Source organism: Furipterus horrens, unplaced genomic scaffold (genome assembly GCF_987537825.1).
Source record: "Furipterus horrens unplaced genomic scaffold, mFurHor1.1.pri manual_scaffold_1, whole genome shotgun sequence".
Lineage (NCBI taxonomy): Eukaryota > Metazoa > Chordata > Mammalia > Chiroptera > Furipteridae > Furipterus > Furipterus horrens.
The window spans coordinates 145,637,051-145,656,445 of record NW_028327171.1 but is presented as its reverse complement, the minus strand read 5'-3'; the positions used below and the strand labels follow the sequence as shown (position 1 = coordinate 145,656,445).

At 37.6% G+C, this 19,395-nt stretch overlaps 1 protein-coding gene across 2 annotated transcripts in view; it reads right to left on the bottom strand.

Annotated features, from left to right (window-relative positions):
* MBD5 (methyl-CpG binding domain protein 5) overlaps positions 1-19,395 on the bottom strand; it is a 398,748-nt gene that overhangs the window by 56,815 nt on the left and 322,538 nt on the right. For both annotated transcript variants that reach the window (XM_090279601.1, XM_090279600.1), the window contains exon 5: positions 15,582-15,755. The gene's annotated coding sequence lies outside the window, so the exon portion shown is untranslated. The remainder of the gene's footprint in view (positions 1-15,581; positions 15,756-19,395) is intronic.

Here is a 19,395-nt window from a genome sequence, read left to right as displayed (position 1 = left end):
CATCTCCACCCCTCCCTACCAGTCTTGATGTGGCTTCTTTAAATCCCTAGTTGTAGAATTTCCATTCAGCTAGTTTCAGGAGGTTCTGAATGATGGTTGTTCTGTAGTTTAGTTGTAATTTTGATGATGTTGTGGGAGGAGGTGAGTACTGCATTTATCTATGCTGCCATCCTTTACTGGAATTCCCCCCTTGCAACTTTTTAATTTCTAGAGATCAACCCATAATTATGGCATCACACACACACACACACACACACACACACACAAACACAAACACACACAAACACACCCTAACTCACAATAAAAATGTATCTTTAAAACCTCTTATGACCTGACAACTGGAAAATTATATTTTAATCAAATTACATTTGGTCACTTCTTAATTTTGCATACCCCTATGATTTTTCTTTTCTAATCATCATATTGGCCTAAAGAAAAAAAAGGTTTCTTTACTTTAAAGCAAAAAATTAAAAGAAAATGAACTTGTAATAGATTTCCAAATATAAGAGGTTTCCCCCCTCACTATTCGTGAATACTAGAGTGGAAGTTGCTTTATAGTTAAGATTTACAAGCTCCTTTCTATTACAAGGTACTCTCTTAATTTCTTTATTGAATCACAAGGTGTTGTTTCGAGTGGATATACTGGCTGAGCCAGTAGGAATCACTGCTAGTGTATAATGTTTATAACAGGTTATCCAAAAGCATCTGTTAAATAAAAAAAGATGGCAAATAAATTTTTAAAAAGATTCAGTATGTAATCCTTGCATAGAATGTTATGTCACAATTGCTAGCATTATTTGTTGTAATAAACAAGACTTAAAAAAATATTTTAGAGAGAGGGTAAGGGAGAGAGAAAGAGAGGGAGAGAACATTGATATGCAAGAGAAACATCGACTGACTGTCTTCTGTATATTCCCCGACTGGGGAATGAACCTACAGCTCAGGCATGTGCCCTGACTGCGAATCAAACCCAACAAACTGAACCACACTAGCAGGAGTGTAAACAAGACTTTCTATAATCAGTTTAATATATCATGTATGATGACATTGTTGGACTCATGAAACTACATTAAAAAAATGAATGAAAAAAATGTTCTAGTGTTAAATGAAATGAGAGGAACTTGTGGTTTGTCACAAAAATTTCCAGTGACAGCATCATCCATAGATTCAAAGAGTTTAATATCTCAAATAACTTAATGAAAGTGAGGTGTGTTAAAAGACAAGATTCATATGGAAGTACTAAAACTGTTTCCAAAAATTTAAATAAAAAGGTAATATTTTAGATATGTTTAAATATGCATGCATAAAAATCAACAAATTAAACAGTGTAAATAGACACATAACTGCTTAATCTATATTCCTGAAAGTCTACATATTTAAGTTAAAGCCAAACCTTTTTTGGCTCTCTTCATTGGGAAAGTAGAATATCTTATAGCATAGGGCATCACATAGTTAGGCATACAGCCTTATCTGCAGTTTCAGGTCTGAGAAGGATTCAAGACATTGTAATGAAGCATACACTCATTTAGCTGAAAGGTGGGAACTATGGGTATTGGTGCAGAAAACACTGGCAAGGCAATTGCCAAGTAGTAACTTTCCCAAATGGTGTCTCAAGCCAGTTATTTGCATTGCTGGGCCTACTCCACTGTCTGTGCTTTTCACTGGCAGGAATAGCATCCTATTTCTGTCTTCCATTCACTGAACCTTTAACCATAACATCTTCTGATCACTTACATGTTTATTTATATTTTATTCAACAGTTAGTGAGCAGCTACTATGTACTAGTTAATATACCATGTGCTGTAGTACAAAGACGCTAAGACACCACTTTATCCAAAGCCAGTGTCATGCTTGGTACTAAAGAGCTGCTCAGTGTGGAAGAACAGAAAGGAAAGTGGGATGAAGGGAGGATGAGAAAGTGAGGAGAGAGCAAAGAAGGGTTATCCTGGATTCCCAGTTTTGTCAAATGGCAACAGACCCTGATGACAGAACCTGTTTTTTCTTTTTTTCAACAGTCCCTTTTTATGCTCATTTTATTACCTTGCTTTTCCTAAAGAAATCTTTTAAGTCATTTCTGATTATTAGATTGGACTGGCTTTCATTTTCTCTACTTTTGAATTTTCTGACATTTGATGACTTTTTTTTTTTTTTTTGGTCTGCTTTGCTCTAGCATGTGATTCCAACTTCTCTGAGACTGGCTGGCTGGCTCCATTAAGTAATTTGTGGATTTGTCAGATAATAACATTTGAGTGATTACTGCCAAATGTGTCCCTCATGTTTCAGCAATCGAAAATACAAATACCTGATGGCTGGGTTTTGAGTACACCAGTAGTTCTCAAAGCATGGTCCCGAGACAAGCATCATTATTGTCAATAACATCTGGAAACTTGTCAGAAATGCCAATTCAGAGGCCTGACCCCAGAGTTACCAGAGTTACTGAATCAGAAACTCTGGGGTGGGAGGCAGGGAGAGGGGGTTCTGTTTTCTAACAAGCCCTCTAAGTGATTTTGATGCATGCTTAAGTTTGAGACCATGGCTTAGAATAATGCCCATCCTCCCTTCCTAAACAGGGTCGTTTTTACATCTCCACACTTCGAAGGCAGCCAGCCTTCTACTTCCTTTTGTCCATGGGAGGATCATCCTGTTTTGCTGACGTTTCAGCCTTCTAGAGGCAGCTCAATTGTAAGTGCCTTAGGAACCCCTTATGGAGCACAGGTCCAGTAACTATATAGCTATTGTTTATTTATCTACATGGCAATGATTTTCTCAACATATATTTTGTGAATTTGGAAAATGCAGAGAAGTTTAAAAATGAAAATAAAGATTGAACTGTAATCTTACTTCTGAATAATAACCACTGCAAAAACCTATGCACCTTCTTTCATTTAAAAAATTTTTAATAACATTTTTAAAAATTTGTTTATTTTATTTTTAGAGAGAGGGGAAAGGAGAAAGAGAGGGAGAGAAACATCACTGTGTGGTTGCCTCTCACTCACGCCCCCAACTGGGGACCTGACGTGCAACCTAGTCATGTGCCCTGACTGGGAATCGAACAGCGACACTTGGCTCGCGGGCCGATGCTCAGTCCACTGAGCCACAGCAGCCAGGGCCCCTATGCACCTTCTTTCAATCATTGGTTTTAGAAAATCTTAAAAGCACATTTCCCATTTTAGTCTCACTTTCCTCCCTCCCACCCTAAAGGAAACCACCATTATGATTCTGGTCTGTATGCTTCCAGGCTGTTTTCATATGTTTATTCCTTATTGTATATGTAAGCAATATTTGTCATTGTTATATATGTTTAAAATTTTTACATAAATATTAATATACACAGACATCATTCTGCAATTTGCTTTATAAAATTCAACATTGTGGACTTCAGGCCAAGATGGAGGCATAGATAGACACGTTGCTTCTCCCTCCACAACTAAGAAGGAATACAACCACCTCAAAACTAGAAAAAAACAGAAGTTCCAGGAAATCAAACGGCATATAAGTCCAGCAAACAAAGATATAAAGAAGAAATATTCATTCAGAAAAGTAGGAGGGGTGGAGCTGGGCTCGAGAAGACCTGGTGTGGTGGTGGCGGCAGTGGCGGCAGTGGCAGGCCAGAGAAAAGCACAGTCACACATTTTAAAAAGTCAGGAGGGACACCTGGGGAGCGTTCCTAGCTCCTTACCAGACCATGAAGCTCACGGTCCCAGCACCGGGGAAAATCAAGCCTCATTGCTTCTGACTGTGCAGACCATTGGGGGTTGGGGCAGAGGGAGAAACAGCAGAGTCCACTTGTTTAAAGGGCCCCCACAGTCGTAGACTGTCCACAGACCCATACACTCTGGGAAGGACAGCCAGGGCAACAGCTAGAGAGGCACCAGTCCCATACGGAAGTGGGAGAAGTGCCTGGGAAAGGGGCAAGTGCTGGGTAAGTGGCATTGTTCCCTCTCAGACCGCCACCCCCCCACATTCAGAGCCACAATGTGGTGAAACAGGTTGAGTACTGATGAATCCCTAAGGCTCCGCCCCTTACAATGTAACAGGAGTGACAGCTCTACCTATGACACAGAGGCAAACAAACACAGGAGCCTGTGAAGATGAGACAGAGAAGTATGGCGCAAAAGGGGGAACAGATCAAGGTTTCAGTGGCAGACCTAAGTGACCAGGAATAGCCAACCTAACAGATGAGGAGATAGCCAACTTAACAGATGCAGAATTCCAAACACTGGTGATAAAGATACTTACAGGCTTGACAAACATGCTTGAGTACAGCAAATGCACAAGAGAAGTGAAGGCTATGCTAAGTGAAATGAAGAAAAATCCACACAAAACCAATGGTGAAGGGAAGAAAACTGGGGTTCAAATCAATGGTTTGGAACATAAAGAAGAAAAAAACAGTCAACTAGTGCAGAATGAGAAAACAAAAATTGAAAAAAATGAGGAGAGCCTTGGGAACCTCTGGGAAAACTCTAAACATGCCAACATCAGAACCATGGGGGTGCCGGAAGGAGAAGAGGAAGAGCAAGAAATTGAAAACTTATGTGAAAAAATAATGGAGGAAAACTTCCCAAATTTTGCAAAGGAAATAGATATACATGTCCAGGAAGCACAGAGTCCTGGGGGAGCTGGACCCAGAGGGGACCACACCAAGACACATCATCATTAGAATGCCAAAGGTGAAAAATAAAGAGAGAATCCTAAAAGCAGCAAGAGAGAAGTGGAGAGTTGCCTCCAAATGGGTGCCTATAAGACTATCAGCTGATTTCTCAAAAGAAATTTTGCAGGCAAGAAGGGACTGGCAAGCAGTATTCAATGTGATGAAAAGCAAAGACCCACAACCAAGATTACTCTATTCAGCAAAGCTATCATTTGGAATGGGAGGGCAGATGAAGTGTTTCCCAGACAAGGTAAAGCTAAAAGAGTTCATCATCACCAAGCCATTATTATATGAAATGTCAAAGGGAGTTACTTAAGAAAAAGATCAAAACTATAAACACTAAAACGACAACAAACTCACAGCTATCAATACTGAATCTAAAAAATAAAAACAAAATCCAACTAAGCAAACCAGAATAGGAACAGAATCATAGGTATGGGGATCATTTGGAGGGTTATCTGCTGGGAGGGGGGAGGGGGAGAAATGGGGAAATAGTGCAGGGATTAAGAAGCATAATCAGTTGGTACAAAATAGACAGGGGGAAGTTAAGAATAATATAGGAAAGGATGAAGCCAAAGAACTTCTATGCATGACCCATGGACATGAACTAAGGGGGGTGGGATTCCTGGAGAGAAGGGTGGGGGTACTGGGCAGAGGGGAGCAAAGCGGAATAAAGAATTGGAACTACTGTAACAACATAATAAAATATACTTAAAAAAATAAATAAATAAATTCAACATTGTTTTGAGAGCTGTGTTGAGATATGTCTATTTGTCTCTGTTGCAGATATATTGATCCAATTCATTAATATTTAACATCTGAATAGCATATTATCATATGAGTACATAACTATTTATTGGTATATCAATCATATTAATTTTTGGTTAGGGTTTGCACATTTTCATCTTTACAAGTAGTGCCAAATTGTTCTTTAAAGTAGTTATACTGATTCCAATTTTTTTCTAAGTATAAATGTGTCTTCTTCCTTTAAAAACTGAGTCATTAACACTTTGTTCTTTATTTTTGTCCTCAGCATTTTATTATGGCATTAAGTATTTTTTTAAAAATGGGTTTTAATTGCTGGATAGAAGTTTCTTGGATGATTGTATATAATTTAATTATATAGATTTTTCTCCTAAATTCTTACAATTACAAATAACTGAGATAAATACTCCTGTACATAAATCTATGGCTATTTTGATAATTCATTTAATTTGTTAAAATAGAATTAATTGGATAATTTAGAGCCCTTCATAAATTTCTTGAAGTGCCAAGAGTGAGTTTAGGAAAGCATTTCAGGTGATATTTCTCAAACTTTTGACACCCAGATATGCCCTCTTCTGCTAAATATTAAATATGTTGTTTGTGCCTCCGAGATTCTGGTAACTTTATCTTCTATATAAACCCATCATTCAAGATTTAGTCAAGCTCAGTTTTTATAGTTTGTAGTATAAAAACACAGTTTTTCCTCTTTTCCAATTTTTATAAATTTAACATAAATAATCTACAACATTTTCCCTCCACCTTTTCTAAAGATTCCATTATGACCTTATTTATAAGGCTTGGGTTAAGCCCATAGACAATAGCCCAATATTCTGGATAAAGAATAGAGCTTATACTTATGACATAATTTAAATTTATTTCACAGTTTTATTAGTAATACTAATGAAATTCAAAAAGTGGTGTGTATGTGTTCTAAGGAGAACATATGTCACAATTCTACCAATGTTTTTATTTTCCTGCTTCTTTTCAATATGCATACCAGTCTATGAGAATTGGTTTGCGGTTAATTAAGTTTTAGTGACTTGATTTCTTTACATTGGCTTTTTCTGACTATGAAGAATTCTAATTAGATGTCATCAGATTACAGAGACTATTCTGTATACCCTCTGTACTTACTCACACTTTGTTAATTCACTGACTCCTCTTATCTGATTTTTTACATCATTTATTTGTTTGCTTATTGACTATTTCTACCCACAGGAATGTAAAACTCCCTCAGGGCAGGAATCTTGTCTTTCTAGGACCATTTTATATTCTTAATGTCAGACTATGCATATTTTAATTAGTTAACATAATTTTATACTCTGATTTTTATGATGTAGACATAAAAAGTTATAACAACACATGTCTAATATGAAAGAAACATTTTTTAAATAAGCCAACAGAAGCCAATGAGTATGTATTTTGACAAACTATACAACAGATTTTTTGGTTTAGATCTGTCCCTAATGACTCATAATCTCTGAATGTAAAAAAATTATAAGAGAGTTTATAAGAAAATTAATATGCTAATTTTATGCATCAGTTTTATTTATTAAGAGGTATACACACACATACACACACACACACACACTTAAGTTTAATTGTTAAAGGAAGCACTAAAATAAATGCAACAATATAAAAATTAAACAATGTTAATTAATGCAATAAACCTTTTTCTCAATCTGCTTTACTGACATTCCTGTCACACTAAGAATAAACTCACTATGCAGTGTTGATGTAAATTTTTTAAGTTACACCCAAAACATCATGAAGATAACTTTAAAAATTTCATGAATATGACATAAAAATAAGCAGATGTTCTTCATAAATCTTTCTGAATAACATCAAATACAATAAATCTTCTGAATAATGTCACACAAAATTAACGGTAAATATAATAAATTGATTTTTGAATCATGTGATATAAGTAAATTCTAATAAATGTTTATTATGACATCACACATTGACCTTGTGCTCAGAAGATTTACTTGGATACATAGTAGGAGAGAATGAATACCCAATGAACTATTGATTTTTCAAGGTGAGACTATGCAATTAGGTAATACACCAAATTTAATGTTATATAAATCTAAATCATCATTATACTTTTTAATACTGTGATTATTAGCTCATGAAACATTTTCAGTTAAATAAGAAGTCCACTTCATTCCTACATTTGCAATAGTAAACATCTCATCTTCTTCAATTGAGAACAAGTAGCACATAAAACCTACCTGTATACTTAAATTCCAAAACAATATGTGCCCACAACAGCTATCATTGGATTAAAGAAATAACATCAGCATTAACATTTTGGAGAGTAATGTCTGAGTGGCTATAAGATAATTACCATTTGACTGGGTAATAAATGGATATACTCATAATCTTTCCATCATTACTAGTTAAATGATGCTTGTTACGGTAACCCTAAATGGTATTTCCCCTTTTCAATGACCTTTCATTTGTATACCAATTATTCAAACAGCTCCTTCATAGCACTGAGCCAGCCCCCTCCATAAACCCTCCCATTTGTTTCACCTTTCACCTATTTATTCAAGCTATGCATTTTTACTTATGAGCACATTTATCTTACAGTTAGATCTTTCATTAAAAAAACAAAAAAACCTTCCAATAGATCAGCCCCATTTTCACTGGTTATTATTTCCATTTGGTTCTTATCTTCATTGTGCAGCCACCTCTTCTAAAACATACCTCTCAGATATATCCCTTGTAAGAGGCTTAATTTCGGCCAGGTTTTCCTTGCTTGTTCCAAACTACCCCCAGCACATTTATGTTTGTTTTACACAGTTGTATCAGGATACTTTAAGCACATTTTTCCTGCTCTGATCACTGAAGCTCTCTAGTCCCAGATGTCCTTGCCCTTTCAGTGCAGAAGAATGTAAGTGTAAAAGTGCATAAGGAATTGCATTCCTGTAGGAAGGCTACACTTTTTTCATAAACTCTGAAGGTTAGGGATATTCTGCTGAGAGTTAGGCCAGTCCTCAAGTCAAGGTAACAAGCATCCTGGCCTATGCCTATCTATGTAGGATTATTTATACCAGGCCATTACTTACTACCAAAGTTCAGGAATGTACACATTCTAATCACATAAAAGCCTTTAGAGAACTAAATGCTGTGTGTAGTAGACTGCGTTGGTGACAAATACTATATTTTGTAGCTTCTTCCATCAGGAACTGGGATTTATTACTCTCTACCTTGATTTGGCCTTGTGATTTGCTTTGATCAATGGAATCAGATGGATGTGATATTGTTGAAGTTGAGACTAAATTTTGCATCTTCCACCCTTGCTTCTTGTAATGCTATTATCACATGAACAACCTAAGCTAGTTGCCTTGAGGATGACACATCATATGGAGAGACAAATCAAGCATGTCCAGCCAGTGCAGCTGAGGCCCCAGATATGTATATGAGCCCAGCCAAGCCCATGTGAAACAGGGATAAGTTGGCCCAGCTGAGTCCAGTATAGACTGCCAACCCACAGAAACAAACCGAAAGGCTAAAATAGGGGCCTGGAGCTAGTAAAAGTTGACCTTGGTGCACAGCTTGGTCCTTCCCACATGCACCCAGGCCCAGGAGAGGCAGCCACAGACTGTGGATTGCTGATAGCTCTAACAAGTTGCCCAGGGCCAGTCTCAGGCAGTGTCTAACTTTGGTCTGAACCAGAGTCCCTCCCAAGAAGCCCAGAACCAACACACCCAGTGGCCAGCTTCAGACAACAACAGAGACAGATCAAATAAACCTCACAAACAGCATATGCAAAGGAGATCCTAGCAGGCACCAAACTTTGCTGGGGTGAATTTCACTTTGTGTAGTCAGCACCTGCATAGCAAGCCAAGGTTGGGGTTAATCTTATAGTCAGCATGCCTAAAGGTTAATCCCATGCACAATGGGCCAATAGTACTCAGACCCAATTACAATAGGAGGGTTCACATAACCCACACAGGGGACATTCCTGGAGCAACCAGCTCAGGTGATCAAGGAGACCGCACCTCTGGACCTTATAGGACACCTACTACATAAGTCTGGGAGTCATAGCAGATCTACCTAATACATAGACTGGGAGTCATAGCAGATCTACCTAATACATAGAAACATGCACAAGAAACAGTCAAAATGGAGAGACAAAGAAACATGTCCTGAATGAAAGAACAGAAGAGTTCTCCAGAAAAAGAGCTAAATTAAATGGAGGCAAGCAAGTTATAAGATACAGAGTTCAAAGTGACGGTTATAAGGATGTTCAACAGCATGAAAAAGGACACAGAAACCATATAAAGGGACCATTGAGAAATGAAGACTATAACACCTGAAAAGTAGTACACACTGGAAGGAATAAATGGTAGGTTAAATGAAGTAAAGGATTGAATCAGCTATTTAGAAGACAAGGTGGAAAAAATAATCATAACAGCAAAAAAAAAAAAAAAAAAAAGGATAATTTAAGGGACCTTTGGGATAATATGAAGTGTAACAACATCTGCATCATAGCAGTACCAGAAGAGGACAGTGAGTAAGGGATTGAGGACCTATATAAGAAATAATGACTAAAACCTTCCCTAACCTGGTGAAGAAAGAAGACATACAAGTCCAGGAAGCAGAGAGTCCCAAACAAGATGGACCCATAGGGGCTCACATCAAGACCCATCATAAATAAAATGGCAAAGGTTAAAGACAGAGAATCTTAAAAGCCACAAGAAAAAAAGATAGTTACTTACCTACAAAGAGGTTCCCATAAGACTGTCAGCTGATTTCTTAACAGAAACTTTGCAGGCCAGAAGAAACTGGCAGGAAATACTCAAAGTAATGAAAAGCAAGGACCTACAACCAAGACTAATTTACACAGCAGGGCTATCATTTAAAATTAAAGGAGAAATAAAGAGATTTCCAGACAAGAAAAAGCTAAAGGATTTGTTACCACCAAAACAGCATTGTAAGAAATGTTAAAAGCCTGCTAGAAGAAGAAAAAGAAGAAGGAGGAGGAGAGAGAGGAGAAGAAGGAGGAGGAGGAAGAAAGAGAAGGAGAAAGAGGAGGAGAGGAAGAGGACGAGGAAAAAGAAGAAGTAGGAGGAGGGGGAGGGGAAAAACAGAATAAGATAATTAGAAGAATAAAATGGCAATTGATATCGTCGGCAGCCGTACGTCTCGAGAGACGATGGTGTAGCTTCTTAAGATTCTATCTGCACCGCCGAGAATGGCTGTGCAGTCCAACTCGGGAGTGACACGGTATCTGTCTCCTCCCGTGTTGAATCGACATCTTGTGATGACGCTGGAGTGTCCTCTCCAGTGAAGCTGAAGCTACAGAGCCTGGGCAGGGTGATATGGAGGGTCTGCTGTTGCCCATGCAGCAGACCCCCCCTCTCTTCGCAGCTGAAGGGTCCAAGGGAAAGACGGAGTCAATACAGCTTGGCTTCAGGTGCGCCGCAGCAGTTGCCGGTGTTGACTACAACGTCAAACCGCCTTAGGGACTCCGGCTCCGGATTTTCTGTCGGGGTTTACTCCCTTAGCCTTTCCCCTGAAGAGGTATGCCGCAAGGCAGCGGAGGTTTTTTGGAGTCAGAGTTTTCCTTCTCTGATGTGCCCTGACTGGAAGATCGAACCAGCGACACTTAGCTCGCAGGCCAACGCTCAATCCACTGAGCCAAACCAGCCAGGGACATGACTATTCTATTGATATGTATTTTACATATCTCTTACCATACCATGACATGGACTATGAGTGCTAATTTGTTTGGCAATTGATATATACCTATTAATAATCACTTTAAAAGAAAATAGCTTAATTGCTCCAATCAAAAGACAGGGTAGCTGAAAGGACAAGAAAACAAGACCTCCACTGCAGTTAAGTACGGTCATATAACTAGATTCTAACCAAATAGATGTGAGCAGAAGTCATGCATTGACCCTCCTGGTCACATTCTTCAAAGTTGCTTGCCTCCCACTTCTCTTTTGTCCTTTCTGTGAGCTGTAAGTAAGCGATAGTGTGAGCAACTTTGACATAATGGGCAAGAACACATCCCAGAAATAAAGTTACAAAATAAAAGAAACCTGTGACCTTGGACAGAGCTACCAAGTTATCCCGAGCTACTCACCTACCTTTGCACTGTTAGATGACAGAGAAAGACACTTTTTTTTTTTTTTTAAGCTGTTGGATTTTTTTTAAATGAATTTGTAATAGTAGTTTATTCTTGTATTATCTATGGACAGGTTTGGTATTAATAACAAAACACTTGTATTTAGGTTATTTACTGATAAAAAAGGAGTAGAAAAAAACATGATTTTACTCCTATGTGGCATCTAATGAATGAACTGAACTAACAAGCAAAATGGAGACAGACTCATAGATGGAGAGCAGGCTGACAGCCCTGGAGGGAGGTTAGGGGATGGAGGGATCGAGCAAAAAGGAAAAAGGGCTCATGGACATGGACAACAGTGTGGGGACTGTGGGACGAAGGGAGGTGAGTGGAGGTAGAAGAAGGTATAAGGGGGATAAGTGGTAAAGGAAAAAGTACAATAAAAAATAAATTAAAAAACAAAACACAAGTACATCACAAAAACAGTATTGGCTCTATAATTGGAAAACACATTATTTCTAAAATTTTAAATGTTATATCTATAGAATAGCTAATTAATATTTTTCTGATCCTTAAAAGCACTATGGAAGCCTTTTACTAGAAACAGCTACAGGCTTTGTGCCTAGTATTATGCTATTATTGCTCCTTCTGTTTTAGCCAAGTAGAGAAAAAAGATATGGAGAATCAGAAAGAATACCCATTAACCTGGATAACCTAAATACTGAAGAGAAAAATTAGGCTATCCTTTTGATTGGTTCTAACATTCCTCAGCGTGTCACTCTTAACTTTTCTGCTTAGACTACCATCTCCCACCTTGGCCTTCTTGTTCTTCACTAAACCAACATCCATTTTTCCCAGTTTAAATGTCTATTTCTCAGGCCTTCCAGTTTTCCCTAATCACTATTTGGCTTCCCAGATCTAAATTGGATTCTCCCATAAAATATCCAGTAATTCACATATATTACTACTACACATAACTGAAGTTTCTCTTTGCCCTTCCCATTGCACATGAATGCAAAGAAACAATATGATTGAGACAGTTAAAGCTTCTGTTTGTGCCTTTAAAAATAAATACGGAAGTGTCACTATCTAACAGCAGCTTCTCCTCTAGCTTGCTGAGCTCCGGCCAAAGGAGAAGGGATGTAAGTATAGAGGTCTCTTCCCCATGGCTCCTACAAAAGAGCAAATCAACCGGTGATAAAGCACTGAGGAAGCAACTGGCCACCAAAGCCACTCACAAGAATGCGCCCTCTACTGGATGGGTGCAGAAATCTCATCAACACAGGCCTGGTACCATGGCACTTCGTGAAATTAGACATTTTCAGGAGCCCACTGAACTGATTCGCAAACTTCCCATCCAGTGCCTGTTGCGACAAATTGCTCACGACTTCAAAACAGATCTTCGCTTCCACGGTGCAGCTGTTGGTGCTTTGTAGGAGGCAAGTGAGGCCTATCTGGTTGGCCTTTTTGAAAATGCCAGACATGTAACAATTATGCCAAAAGACAGCCAGGTAGCACGCTGCTTATGTGGAGATCGTGCTTAAGAATCCACTATGATGGGAAACATTTCATTCTTTAAAAAAAAATCTCTTCTTCCTGTTATTGGTAGTTTTAAATGTTAAGTATTTTTTTCCCATGGCGTCAAAAGGTACCTACATATATGATTGCAAGTGGAAAACAGGGAACAGAAATCAGGTATTGGAAGTTTTTCCATTTTCATTTGTGTGTGAATTTTTAAAATATAAATATGGGGGGCATAAAGCATTAATACAAGTCAAAAGGTTTCAGTGAACAATTTCAGTAGTTCAACTTTATAATAATATAAATAAACCTGTTAAATTCTCCTGCCAGCATTTGGATATTTTTTAAACAAGTAAATTTTTTTCTTTCTTTCTTTCTTTTTTTTTTTTTTTTTTTTTAGAAACAAACGCATTTTAATTGAAAGTGTACACAGAGATCTGGGTGAGGCCAGGCCACACACCTGTCTTGTCCTGGCCAAGGTACCCGGTCTGCTTAGAGGATTCAGGTGGTGGCATGGTGGGGGCATAGAAGCAGAGTCAGGGCTGCTGCAGTGAGCAGTAGGGGACGGGGGGGAGGGAGGAATGTAGGGTGTGCAGAGCAGAGGCCAGGGCTTGTGTGTTTGTGTGTTCATATGTATGTACATTACATACATGGGCACAATGTGCACAGAATCTATAGGAGCCCTCAGCGGCAGCACAAGGCAAGGACACACATCATGGTGTGTGTTGAGTGCCCAGACCTAGCCCTGCTTCTGCCACTCATGGACTTGCTGTGTGACCTGGGGCAAGTTACTTACCCTCTCTGGGCCTTGGAAAGAGTCACTAGATGACCACTAAGGTTCCTTGTGGCCTTATACATCAATATTTTTCAGGAGATTAAAATATAAAATTTATTGAACAAGTTTCAGCAGTTCAACTTCATAATAATATAAACAAACCTGCTAAAATTTTCTGCCAGCATTTGGATTTTTTAAAACAAGTACATTTCTTACTGATGGCAACTAAATGTTTTTTGTAGCATTTTTATCACCCAGTAGATTCCATCCATTCACTATACTTTTCTAATTTGTTCTACATGCAAGTATACATTTTTAATGTTGTCTGTCTTCTGTGCTGTACCTGTAAGTTTACTATTAAAATACATTATACTATAAAAATATATAAGGAAGTGGAAAGTGAGCATCTGTATGCATAGGTAGAAAATGCTTACTATTCATTTTACCTTCTTAAAAGCTGAAAAAGTGAACAATCACCAGCTCCCAAATACATATCCTTAAAAAGCATTTAGAGAAGTGTTTTAAAGTAATACAACAGAACATCTATATACTAATTGATAAACTAATTATAATTCTGAGGGAAAATAGTTTATAATTTATTTCTGTATTTTAGTCACCAGCAGTTTGTTATTTTTTCTCTTCTATAGTACAGTGAAATATCTCATAGGGAATATTTAGAAAAAAATACTTGCCTGCATTTACATAATCTATTTAAGAGTACAGTAAACAAGTATAAGGGGTGATTTTTACATTTTATTCATGTATTAATGGTATTTTGGCTACTCAAGGTACAGTTCAGTATATATAGGTTAAATCATTGTTGAAAAATGATGCACAAATATTGATTTTTCCCAGAATTGTATTAAGAATGAAACAGTTATGAATTATACTTATTTGGGGTTGTACAATATTAAGAAACAATTAATGTTTATATACTCTTACTATAAAAATATATAGCATTTTTAAATTCAGCTGACAGTGGATGTCAAGTTCCTACCTGGCATAATCACTTTTGTATAGTGGTAACAGTACCCACCTCCCAACCACCACGTGTAACCTTGAAAATCAGGTTACTCTTAAAGTGGAAATAGGAAGACTCCTTAGTCATTGAAGAAACCCACCCAAAGACACTGTTTCTAAATGCGTATAAATACCTAGGATCACTTAAGTCCAATCAATGTCTCTAGCAAACATAATTAAATATAAAAGATAACTAAAATCTAATAAATCGTCTGATAAGGTCTCACAAGAAACAAGGAGACAGATAATTTCTGTGTGGATTCTAGAAAGGGGAGGCCCAAGCATGAAATAAGCGATCTTTTACTGTGTTTATGTAGCTTACCCATTAGTACCAAAACGAGTAAGTAGTGTACCTGTAGATGTTTAGTTGTGTCGTATCAAAAGTGTCTCAGGGAGACTCCAGTTAGCATTAACTGCTCACTGGAATGCAGAGAGTGGCAGAGAAAATGTAGCAGCCAAAGAAAACCTATGTGCAAAGTACACAACTTGGAGAGGAAAGGCGTTTCAATATCACAAAACCGGGCATAGTGTAAATTAGAGCACATAATGAAGAAAAGCAAAATCTGTAGAAAATTAAGTCTTCAATTTAACAAAAACGTAAGCCAAATACAGGACCACGTTACAAACGGGAGGACTCTGACCCAAATCCCATTCGCAGAGGTGTTTGGCTTGTTCATAGTTTGAGAATAGTAATTAATAATAGCAAATTAGTTGACAATATTTAAATAAAAAATTTCACATGAAATTTGCACTTCCTGCTTTACCTGATAAACTGGATAATGTGGTGTCACTAGGTCAACATTCCTGCCTTGCAACAATTATCTGGACCAGAGCAGTGGCTGCTCCTTCAGAGAGAAGTTGGCTCTCCAGTTCACTGCAGTGGCTTCTAGCTTCATTCCCACCAGACTGGCCTCTGTAGGCACTTGGGTTTCCAATCTCTGGAATAGAAAGGACCTTGAGATAAGGCTCGAGAGGCTCACTTCAGCACTTCAGAAGAGGTGCAACTTATTTTTTCAGTGACCACTTAACCTGCACTTCAAGTAGAGGATGAACTAGTGGATCATCATGCATTATTAGTATATATAGGAGCACCAGTAAGCCAGCTAGAATCACAAGTACACAGTTTAACTTCAATGAAGTTGATTGACCCTGAGACTGATGATTCTTGAATTAAGAGGAGGTAGAGGTCTAACTTGAATCCTTTATCTTTCCTTCTTTTTAGCACCATCACCAGCAATACCACATTATCATTAACTTATGAACTCATTTTGGGATCAAAGAATTATGGAACCAAATTGTACATTACCATTATTAAGAGTATTAATTAATGGCAATTATTAGAAAATGCCATTGTTTCATTGTCTGACTTTTGAAATTGTGTTCTTTTAACAAATAAAAAAATTTTATAAGGGTTTTCAAAAGTGTACTCGATACCTTATTACCCCCTACTCTATTTTCTCCTAGCTCAGAGAGATATTGACAAGGCTCTGCCTCATCCTGGGTAAAATAATCCTTGTGACAGTCTAACTCATTTTGTTCTGTTTCGAAGGTCATTGAACAACCATTTGATTATTTGATGGATGTCATAGGTGCTTTGATACCATTAAGTTAGTGACTTTAATACTAGGTACATGCATTTCACTCAACAAAAAGAAATAAACAAATAGGTCAATGGTTTATAAATTAATTGCATGTAAATATAGTGTAGATGGTCTGTAGTAGACCTTAGGAGCCCATTATCCTAGAGAACAATGGCAAAATCCATTTTTTAAATGGAGGAGTAAGGACCACATCCTGGACCATAGCTACTCCACAGGGTGCTCCTCCACCTTTGAGGTCTTTCCTGGTATCCAGCCTACTTTTTCTTTCTCTCTTTGATTTTAGGCCAAAGGAGGACAGGGAAATGTGTAGTATGTGGTGTAGCAACATGCTTGAGCATTGCTATTCCTCAGAGAGCAGCCAGCCGAGACAAAGGAGCAACTGAAGGATGTGGGATCAGTTTAAATAACTATGTCTCTATAATCTATAATGTTTTAAGTATTTATTGGGTAACTACATTTGAGGCACTGAATGGATGGTAGGGACCCAAACATAAAGAAAACACAGTCCCATTTTAAGAAGCTTACTGCCTGGGAGGTGGAGGGTTGGAAGTTGGGCAGTCAGGTGAGCAGGTGATTACAACATGAAATGATATGGGCTTTGATAGGGACTGAGTATGGAGTACCAAACGAGCACAAAGAAAAAGCTGGTCTAGACTGCAGGGGTCAGAGAAAGAGGGGCAGTTTAGGGGGTCAGGCTACATCTAAAGATGCATAGAGGGTATAAAGGCAAAGAAAGGTGAGGAAGGGACTTGAAAGTTCACCTAATCCATGCCAATAATCTTAATCCCAAAAGATTAACATTGAAGACACTACATTTCTGTCTGGTAATAACAATTTCAATATTGTACTCATTTTTATATGGTAAGCAAACATAAAGGTCTCATTTTGTCAGAACTTTTAACCTCGAGATGTGATAAGTCACGAAGTATTAATAAATATTTTCCATGGAAAGATCTGGATGCCTGCCTAATGCCCGAAATAGATGACCTGACATCTATATAAACAAACAGTTTTCTAGAAGGAATATGATTAAAAAATGATTTACTTTAGTAATATTATCGGTGAGTACATGGGAAGCAGAGGCTAAAAGGAGAAAGATACAAATGAGGGAGTCTTAGCCTGTAGAGTAGTTCCAAACTTTAAGTATATCCTTTGTTACCAAATAACCATGTGGATGTAGAGTACAGTATAGGACATGGAGTAGCCAATGAACTTATATGCATGACCCATGGACATGAACAATGGTGGGAAGATTGCCTTAGGGAGTGGGGGTGCTGGGTGTGGGGGTAGGGGGAAATTGGGGACAGCTAAAAGCATAATCAATAAAATATAATTTTAAAAAGTCCATAAGTGATGAAAATAAGATGACTAATGTGCTAAAGTTATTTTAGCCAAATATATAGTAATATTAGCTGACATTAATCTTACCATCTTCTGGAAACTGTATCGAGCACTTTATACATGCACTAACTCATTTAATTCTTGTCACAACTGTGTAAGAACTATTAGTTGTTTCTTCCTACAGTGTGGAAACTGAGGCAAGAGCAATTAAGTAGCTTTATCTTTTCTTCCTCTCTGATAATTTATATCTCCGTTTTCTACTTTATCTTTTTTATCCTTAGTATATATCACTAACATATTCCATATCTTACTGTTTGTCTGATTCCTGTCTTCTGTGACAAAAATGTAAGCTCTGTGAGTACATGGATATATTCATCATCATAACATACACAAAAGCCTACTATTTTTTGCTTAGGGTTCAATAGCTCCTTGAAGACTGGCTTTGTATCACAAGTTTTTCATTTCCTATAGCACAAAGTACAGAACCTTACACATGCAGCAACCAAAAATACTTGTTGAGTGAATGATGGGCACAGTTAGTACGTAAGCATATACTGAGCCCTTGCCATGCTCACCACTGCGCACATCGCCATAAGAGTGGGAAGTGCAAAATACCATCAGGGTTCTCAAAGGACTTAACAGTTAGAAATGAAAATAGGCAGAAGCATGAGGAATACCTCGTGTATGAAATAAAAAGTTTGCACATTTCATTACTTCCATTCTTCAATTAACTAATGATGGGTAAAAATGTGCATTCACCACACCTCCTAAGATACCCTAGAATCTTGCTGCATTAAACTTTCTTGGAAATGCCAGAACCCCGCACAACTCTAAGCCTATGCTTGTGTTGTTTCTGGGGCTTAGAATGGATCCCCCATTTGCTTAAGGCAACCTTCTGTTCTTTAACTAACGCTCCAGGGCCAGCTCTCCATGAAGTCGCCTCCAGCTTCTTGCTTAAGAGTTACTTTTTCATTCCTCTCTCATTCTACAGTACTGTTTACACAGAGGTAACAGCACCTACCACACACGCTCCTGTTTCATATATCTTTGAGTTTATGGTTGCCAAACACATTACCAGGTTCATGGTATGCAAAGAGTGCTTTGAGTTGAAATATTTGTTTTTCTCACCTTTCAAAAATACTAAATAACTTTTTTTACTCTCCTAAAATATAACCATAAGTAGAAAAGTTCTTGTTAATAATATAGTAACCCTACCCAGTGATACATTAGGTTAATTGCACGATGCTGAATAGAATCGCTTTTCTTATTTTATTTTCAGCACAATTTCTAGATTTAGGGAATGTATCCAGTGTCTAAAAGAGTGCCTGGCACACAAAAAATTACTTGTTGAACAAATAAATATGTGATGCATACAAACCATGCCATTAAATGCTAAATGGCATGGCATAAACTAAATGTACTATAATAAATAATAGAGAGAACTAAGGATTCACAAGTTTGGCAACTGCAGTGTTTTAGCTGCATAACTTAGAGCAAGACACTTAAACTCAGCTTTAATTTTTCAATATGTAAAATTAATGGATTGGACCAGATGAGTGGTTTTTAAGTTATTTTACTTGTAGCTCTCTTTAGTCTAATAAACTCTAAATGAAACCTCCATTATATAAGACAGAAA